We start from the raw sequence: 9,961 nt of genomic DNA, 5'->3' as shown, positions 1-9,961 counted from the left end.
CATAATATCTAAGGTTTGTGTTGTAAAGATTGAGGGAGAAACAATTGTATGCCAAGTTTTCCAAGTGCTAGTTTTGGTTAAACAGAGTGACTTTTTTCTTGGACAGGTAGTCTTAGCATATGGTAACTTAGTAGACTTGAGCAAAATAGAAGTAGTAGTAAAATGGCAGAAACCCAAGACTACTAAGGAGGTAAGAAGTTTATTTGGACTGGTAAGTTATTATAGGTAGTTTGCTTAAGGTTTTGCCAAGTTAGCTAGACCACTTACAAAATTTACTTATAAGGATATTTTGTTTAAGTGGTTTGATGCATGTGGTAAATTTTCTAGGGGTTGAAGAGATGATTGACATCAGCTCATACTTAGCCTTGCCAACAAAGGGTGAAGAATATGACCTCTTTATATATGTTTCACATCAGGGTTTGGGAGTAGTTTTAATGTAAAGAGTAAAGTTATAGCATATGTCTCTCGACAATTGAAGGACTATAAGACAAGGTACCTAACACACAACCTTAAGTTGGCAACCATAGTGTTTAGTCTTAAAATATGGCAATATTATATGTATGAGGTTAAGAGTAATATATACACGGATCACAAGAGCTTTAAGTATTTCTTTACCCAGAAGGATAACAACATTATAGGTAAGGTTGTTTACTAGCTTGTATTGCCATCGAGCATTGACCGCATTTATAACGTGTTACATTTATTGTTATTACATAAGTATATAAGTGACCTAACCCATATGCTCAGAGTTGAGGACATCTGACTCGGGGATAATTTAACATATGAGGAGTGCTCAGTTTAGATTTTAAATAAGTGAGCCAAAAAGCTTAGATCCTAACGAATTTCCTTAGTCAAAGTCTTATGGAGGAATCATCGAGTTAAAGAGGCCATATGAAAGGTCTAGTAGGACATAAAACAATAATTGCCATAACTTTTTAAGTGAATTTTGAGGATGAAATTCATACAAAAGAGAGGATTGTAACACTAACAAGTAAGCTCAAAGGCATTTTGGTATTTTCTCTTGTTTTTAATTCAAGAAAGATACATGCCCTTGTATAGAGGTATACATGATCATACATCATTAACAGAATTTGAATTTTGACATAAGATCATAATTGCGGCAAAATTAGATGATTTCCATAGTTGGGTGACACAAAATGTTTAACCTGATTTTCTCATTTTCTTACAACATTAGTTGCACACCTAAAGTAAGAATAGGGAGAGAATCCATTTTGGTTGTCAGAAATCATGACCACGTGAAGACCTTATCATTCTTCGAAGGATAAGTAAGTATCGTATCCTTTTTGAATTTTAGTTAATGAATGTTATTACTTTCTATGAACTATATTCATGAACTATGACTGTTGGATGATCTTAGATATTTTTAATAAACAAATTTGTCAGTCTTTCATGCCTTAAGAATGATAAGAACATGTATGAATATATGGTTAGGTTGTTTGTGATTGGAACAAGAATTTATGTTGCTATTTGTCATACTTTGTGAATTGGATATGTTGTTGTTAGTATTTTACAGATATATAAGGATATTATGGTGTTCAGAAATTTTAATAGATGTGTTGATTAATTGGATTACTGGTTTATGGTCTGAAAAGCATAAAACCGGAAACTTTACAATTCTGAAATCACGATACACAGTTATGTATGGCATTAGACACGCTTATGTATCCTTAGCACAAATTAGGAAATTTCATTTTTCATATGCTCATCTTAAAGAAAGGCATACACGATTGTGTGATATGAGTATACATCCTTGTGTGACTTTCCCAAAGTAGACATCATACTTAATTAGGTGAACAAAGGGGTGCACCCTAGGTAGACACCTGTGTAGGCAATAAAAGACCACTTTACTCTTAGTTTAAGAGCAAAGTAGGGGAAAGAACAAGTAAAGAAAGAATAAGAGACCTTACGGTAAAAAACAAGGTAGTTAGAGATAAAAAAAGTGTATTATGTAGAAAACAACATAAGACCCCGATTGAGTTAGATCTAGGTCAAAAATCAGAAAAGTTAAGAAAAGTGATATACATCAAAATAACCACTAGTTATGTGCGTAAATGGCAATATACGTGAAAGTGATAGGGTTTGATACCTATGAGATGTTCTATGCACTTAATGTCAAGACATATTAGCAACTAAGTTTAGTTAAAGTGTGCATGATAAAAAAATATTGTTTTTCTCTCATGTAATCATAGGGATGCATCATATATGGATTTGTGGTAAGGGTCATCCCAAGATAAATTTAAATAGCATGATGTCCACTTTCCTAAAATGGACTTTACGCTTAATTAGGTGAACATAAGGGTGCACCCCAGGTGGACACCTGTGTAGGCAATAAAATACCACTTTACTCTTAGTTTAAGAGTAAAGTAGGGGAAAAAACAAGTAAAGAAAGAATAAAAGACCTTAGCGGAAAAAAAACAAGGTAGTTAGAGATAGAAGAAGTGTACTATGTAGAAGACAACATAAGACCCCGATTGAGTTAGATCTAAGTCAAAAATAAAAAAAAGTTAAGAAAAGTGATATACATCAAAAATAGCCACAAGTTATATGCGGAAATGGTAACATACGTGAAAGTGATAGGGTTGGATACCTATGAGATGTTTCATGCACTTAATGTCAAGGCATATTAGTCATTCAGTTTAGTTAAAGTGTGCATGGTAAAAAATTATTATTTTTCTCTCATGTAATCAAAGGGATGCATTATATATGGATTTGTGGTAAGGGTCATCCCGAGATAGATTTAAATAATAGTTTCGTAGCTAATGTATATGGTAAGGAAGGAATTATGACTAGATTTCCCTATATGACCAAGGTATTTAGCTAGCCCATTAGGTAGTCTGGCATGTGCGCAAAACACAATAGATAGTGAATATGTAAGATGTCATATGTTTTCACCAGGACAACAAATATATCAAGTTCAACTTAGACCTTAGTAACTTAACCTATGTCAGGGCATAAGGGTGTCAAGTTATGATCATAACAAGAATTCCAAACGGAGCATCAAACTTATCAGCTTTACATATTATTTAGGGTGTCAAGAGGTCACCCACTTACTGAGTGTTTTCACTCATATGCTCCTTTTATGTTATTTTACAGGTAGAGATGAGTAACAAGATATGAAGGGGAGCCAACAGTTCAATCGAGTAGTTACATGAGGCAAGATGCAAAAACTTCATTTTTAGATTTCTCTATGTTTATGTATTTTGATATTAAATATACAATTTTATGAGTATTTATGCACTATAATTACTAGGATTTATTTTTAGTGGAGTTTTTAGACACTTTTACTTTATGAAGTTTAACAAATTAGGCATTTAAGTATTTATTCAAATCACACCTTTTTAAACACATAAGTAGTTATTATCTTACATTTAATTTGATTGCTTTTAAATTTAAAAGTCAAGTTGTATACATCTCTTTGGGTCATATTCTGTATAGGGATATATATCTGAAGAGAGGTGTTACATATATGAAATCTGATCATAGTCTCTTCTTTACCATATATGTATATCTATGAAATTGTTAAATAATTTCCATCATCAGATGGCCTCTAACATGAGTGCATATGTGATACATCTTACTAACCATGTGAGGAACCAACTAGTGCAACTCTCTCTTATCATACACCTCTAAACTAAAATGAGTTGCTAGTATGTCTTAGCATTAAATGCATGATGTATCTCACGGGTGTTTGACTCTTTTAGCCCTATTGCTTTCACATATAATACTAGTTTGACACACAATTGGTGACTATTTTGATGTACATTATTCTTCTTAACTTTCTTGAATTCAACCCAAATCTGTTTTGGTCACTATCTATGTTATCATCCACATAGTTAAACATATATGATTAGCTAGCTATCTAAATTCGTCTTTGAAAAGATCTTTCTAACCTTATCCCTATTCCAACACATAATATAGGGGTAAGATTATCATTTCTCAAACCATGTACAAACATGACTTTGAAACGTCTAACTAACGTTTGTTATCCTAGAAAGCTTTGTCACAAGCGTACACCTTTCACCTCATGCCCACGTATCCATCTAAGTCATTGTATTGACATACACCTCATAATATATGATCGTACATGCCTAATTTCCTATAATATCCTAGGTGTACATAAAGTCATGGGGAACCTGCTCCTTCCCAAATAATGCATGGGCGTATATTACTACATTTACAATTGTGCACCATCGCCTAAAAACTCTAGTCTATCAATTTCTTTCTAAAATTTTTGACAATCAAATATGTTTCTAAGTCTTAATCTTATCGAGATTAGGCTCTAGCATCTTAATATCACATAATCTTATTCAATAATAGTAAATCATGACCACTATTAATCTACCTACAAACATAGATCATATACATGTATTCAATCATGCCTAAGTTATTTCACATATCATCATCATCTTCACTGTAATCATGAACATATTACATACATATATGCACATATATCCTTATCCTAATTTGTTGATTCAATATGTCTCATTATGTCATCCCTTCAATATAATTTTCATTCAATAGGATTAACCATATAACAAGCATAACACAAGTTTAATAGATAAACCAATTTTTGCCACTATACTTGTCTTCTGGTGCTAGTAAGGTTTTCACATGTCAAAGGTTTTAGGCAACTCCAAAACATTCTCTAGGAATCTTTAATGGCTTAAAATTTTCTCTAGTAAATTTTTTCTCTATAATTGAATAATACTAAAGTTAGACAAACACCTTTTTCAACTCTTTTATTTTACGTAACTTTTACCATGTATGGTTGCACATTCTTCATGCATAGGTGTATTTGTAGTTTCATAGCAAAAACCACAATCTAAAATCAATAGAAATTGATCTTTATCCAAATTTGAAATTAATGTATAACCATACCTCATTAGACATATGGGTGTACATCTTTCTTTCTGCATTTATAAGTATGTATTACATGTATGCATAGTTTTACCTCTATACTTAGGTAATTTTTTCGTTGCCAAGATAAATGATCGAACTACCTTCAATCACTCATGTATGGGTATACACCCCTGCAATGTACAACCGTACATGATCCCAAATATACATATATACAAATCAAATATGAGGAAAAAGATAGAATTATCCCTAGATGTACCTATGAGTGTTACACTGGACTTAAATAAGATATTATCTACTTAAAGGACTAAATTGATATAACCCAAAAATACAAGGCTTAAAGTAATATAAATAAGAGTTGACTTTATCCAAATTGAATAAAGGATATATGGATATTGGATAAGTGCTAGGTTAGCATGAATAAGTGTTCTAGTCATAAGAACATTCATTCCTTATCTTTAGTTGACCTTATTTAATATCTTATTGTATATCTCAAGCATTAATCCCCAAATTAATATTGATTGATACAAAATCACTTGAAAGATCATTTATGCTTTTAGAATAATCATTTGTATGATGTGTCATACTCTTGTCCTAGTTGTATTATGCTTGTAATAGGTGGTCCACCCTTTGAAAAACTTGTTCCAAGGCCAATATATAAATAGACTATATTGTGAATTGTATATACTTTTTATCATTCTATACACTATTAAAACAAATATCACTTTTCTTGTGGAATTCTAGTAGACCCTTGGTGCATGATCTTTTCCAACATATTTGTCTTTAAACTTGCATGAACTATGACACAATCTAATATCCTTGTCTCAAGAAATAAAGTCATAGTTCACCAAGGATAAATTTTAAGCGTTATCTATTATTTAGTAATTAAATACTGTAGTGTAAGATTAATTGCTTATTGTTGTTTATAAACAATAGAGATCAAGCTAATGGTGAGTTTCTGTATCATTAAAAAGAATATGCATTGACAACCTTTACATAAATTTGTGTACACGATATCTACTTTTGTTTTAAGAGTTGGATCTAATTATATTGCGGGAAATGGGTTATGTAATTGGGTTGTTTCCTTTTTGCTTATAGAGTTTCATGGCTTCTCCATTTTTATATTGTATCAGTACCTCAGTAAAACAACATACAAAATACAATGTAACAGTAAATATTTGAGCAAAAGATTCCTTACTTTTGTACTAATGTAATGTAATTCAATCATAGTTCAGTTCAAAATGCATTACAAATAATTTATGCATAATCCTTCTAGCCTCCCCATTCATCCATATAAAGCTATTCTGTATTTTTTTTTTCAATCTTAGTTTGCCACATTTGTTCTTAAATCTCCTTGTGATCTAGCTCTCTTTTTTCACATATCTTCAATCCATTGCTTGTTTATATCTTCCACTTTTTATATTAGTTTGACACTTGTCATCTTTATTAATTTTCCACTTCTACTTAACTTTTTCTTTCTTTTATAATTCTTCTTCATTCTATAGAAAATGTGGACATTAGCTCTAACATTACCCCACCATCCATAGACACCTTATCTTTAAGGTGTAGTTAAGGGAAAAGTTCCTTGAGAGTTTTATATAACTCCCAAGAGTGATCAAGGTCTGTAAGGTGTGCCCATTTGATTAGAATTTCTAAGTTACCTTATGGTGAGTATTGATAGCCCAACGCCATTATTGGGTGCACCTTTAATTCAACCTCTTTATTTAAACGGTCTGATAACCATTAAATGTTAAAACCTGAATCGACCCTCTTCTTTAATCGGGATAAATGAAAAATTGGGTAAATTTTGGATGTCTCAAGTAAATTTAGTTTATAAACAACTCTAACTACCTTTTTTAGTATCTCATACGGGCCATAAAAATATAGGGTTAACATCTCATTCGAGTAGGTTACCAATAAACAAAAATGGTAAGGTATCTTGAGGTATACATGGTCACCTACTTATATTCTACTTTTTTTATAATCTTATCATTCATCATTTTCATTATTTCTTAAGCCTTGGTGAGATTATCTTTAAGCTCATCCAATATCAAATTTCTCTTTATGATCATGGTGTTAACCTCATCTATTTTTTATTCTTCTTTGACTAGCCTTAGAAGTGTAGAAGGATCTCTTCCACACATTACTTTAAAAGGTGGCATTCCCATAACTTTGTGGTAAGTGATATTGTATCAATACTTCCCTCAAGCCAACCATTTGAGTCATTATTAGGGCTACTTAAAACAAAAACACCTAAGGTAGGTTTAAATGTTCCTATCAACCACCCTAGTTTAGACATTTCAATGTAGATGGTAAGCCAAATTGAATTTCAAGTGTGTTCCCAAATTTTGACTAGTTCCATCCAAAAATTGCTTAAGAATACTTGCTCTTTATCTGACACAATAGTGCAAGGGAACCTATGAAACATTACTACTTTTCTAATAAAAAATTTAGCCACCTTCTTTGCTATGAATAGACACTGAACTATTATAGAAAGCCCATTAGTCAATTTATCTACTACTACTAATATGGAGTCCACCCCTAACCTTTGGCAAACCCAAAATGAAATCCATTTAAAGATCCTGCCAAACACTTGATGAAATTTGGAGGGGTTGTAATAACTCTACTGGCAATGTGGCTTCATACTTAACCTGGTGACAAACCTCACATTTCATGACAAACTTCCTTACATCCCTTTTAATACCTTCTCAAAATAGAACTTAGGATACCTTCTTATAGGTTCTATAAGACCCCAAATGTCTTCTATAAGGTGATGTATAAAATTATACCAAAAATTAAGGGATACACACCAATTCTCTAGATACTATAATCCTCCTTTTGTACAACAAACTCCTATTTCTCATTGAATATCCCTCATGCAAGTATGGATCTCTAAGCAAATCTTGAATGGTCTTCTTTAATTTTTCATCCTTTAATGCTTCTTGATCTATCCTTTCTAAACCCATCACGAGTTGCATGATACTACACTTGCTACCTTATTTTTGCACCTGGATCGATATTGTATCTCATGTTTTAACAACTTCACCAACCAATTTTGTTGTTTATACCTAATCACTCATTGATCCGTTAAAAATCTCAAACTCCTTTGATCCATTCTAACTTTTAAATATCTTCCCAAGAGATAATGACACTATATTTTCAAAACCAAAACTATCGCCATTATTGCCTCTCATACGTCGACTTCCCTTTATTTCAAATAGAAAGAGTCTTACTAATAAAAACTATCGGTCTTCCATTTTGCATTAATGTTGCCCCAAATCTTAATCCTGATGCATATGTTTTATTAAAAACTTTTTAGTAAAATCAAACATTGTTAAATAAGGACTATGACCATAGCTTCCTATAAAGCTTACAATGCCTTGGTGGCCTCTTTACTCCATACAAAGACATTTTTCTTTAATAGATTAGTTAGGGGCTTGATGATCTTTCCATATCCTCCTCACGAATCACCTCTCAGTTAAGCCCAAAAGTCCTTTCAAATCTCACAAATCACATGGTATAAGCCAATTCCTCATATCTTGAATTTTTATATTTTTAAGGGTTACCCTCCATCCCTCTTTTGAAGTGACGTAACCTAATTATTCTATTACATCCTACTTAAAAGAGAATTCTTCATATTTACCACTAAATAATGAGCTTGTATAAGATTTAACACCTCTTATAGATGCTTCAAATGATCTTTTATCCTTTTACTATAAACTAGTATGTCATGGAAGAATACCAACACAAATTTTTGAAGGTGAGGTCTAAAAATCTCATTCATTAAACTTTTAATGGTTTTTAAGGTGTTAGAGAGTTCAAATGACATTATTAGGAACTTGTAATGTTCGTCATGGGTCTTAAACATTGTTTTCTCCATATCCTTCTCCCTCACTCATATTTGATGATACTTGGACTTAAGATCAAGCTTATTAAACATCAATGCCCCACTAACTCATCCAAAAAGTCATCTATAGCCAAAACCAGAAACTTATCCAGGATTGTAACTCAATTTAGTGCTCTATAAGCAACACAAAACATCTATCCCTTATCCTCTTTTTGGACTAATAGTATAAGGCTTGAAAATGGACTTACATTAGGCTTGATCGCCCTTGCAGTCAACATTTCTTAGGAAATTTTTTATTTTATTTTTATGGAAATGAGGGTATCTATATGCTTTCACATTAGGTGGTTAAGCACCCTCAATCAACCGTATTGCATGGTCATATCCCTTTTTTTTTTATGGCAATCCCCTTGGTTCCCCAAACAATATCTCAAATTATGTTAATAGGTTTTTAATTTTAGGATATACAATTTCAATGGCTTCCTTCCTTATCATTGTATTCCCCTCTATTTTTACCCAAAAGCCATCACCCTTTTCTAGCATCAATTTCACCAAGGCCTTGAATGATGTTTCTATTTAGGTTAATGAAAAATCCACCTTATCTCTGCTCGATTTTTCTTCCAATTAAACCTCATTGTTTTTGTTCCTTAGTTCAATTTCACCTCCCTCAAGGTGTTCAACTAGTCAATCCTATGAATAACATCTATACTCTCTAACTAAAATAAAAAAATGTTTTGGGTGATCAAGATATCTTGAAATTATAGTTTGATGTTTTTGCATTGCTCAAGACCTTTGTCCTTCCAGTTATCCCCCAAAACCGTTGCAAACTTTACAAGCATCACTAGTAACTCCAACTCCTCCATTAGGTCTCCTAAGATTAAGTTATGGGTAGCTCTGCTATCTAATAAAACTAAAATCTCTTTCCCTCTTATCTTCCCTTTAAATTTCATGGTCCTCAACAAGTTTAGGCCAACTACTAAGTTGGAGTTCAACTTCATATCCATTTCCTTATTTGCGTTCTTTCCCTTTTCCTTATAGAGTTTCATGGCTTCCCCATTTCTCTGATGTACCAATACCTAAACAAAACAACTTACAAAATGCATAAGAACAATGTAACAACAAATATTTGAGCAAAAGATTCACTACTTTTGTATTAATTCACTGTGATTCAACTGCACTTCAATTCAAAATGCATTACAAACCATTCTTTCTCCCAAAATAATAGTCACATAAATATCT

Source organism: Mangifera indica, chromosome 16 (assembly GCF_011075055.1).
Source record: "Mangifera indica cultivar Alphonso chromosome 16, CATAS_Mindica_2.1, whole genome shotgun sequence".
Taxonomy (NCBI): Eukaryota; Viridiplantae; Streptophyta; class Magnoliopsida; order Sapindales; family Anacardiaceae; genus Mangifera; species Mangifera indica.
Note: the sequence above shows the minus strand (reverse complement) of the source record.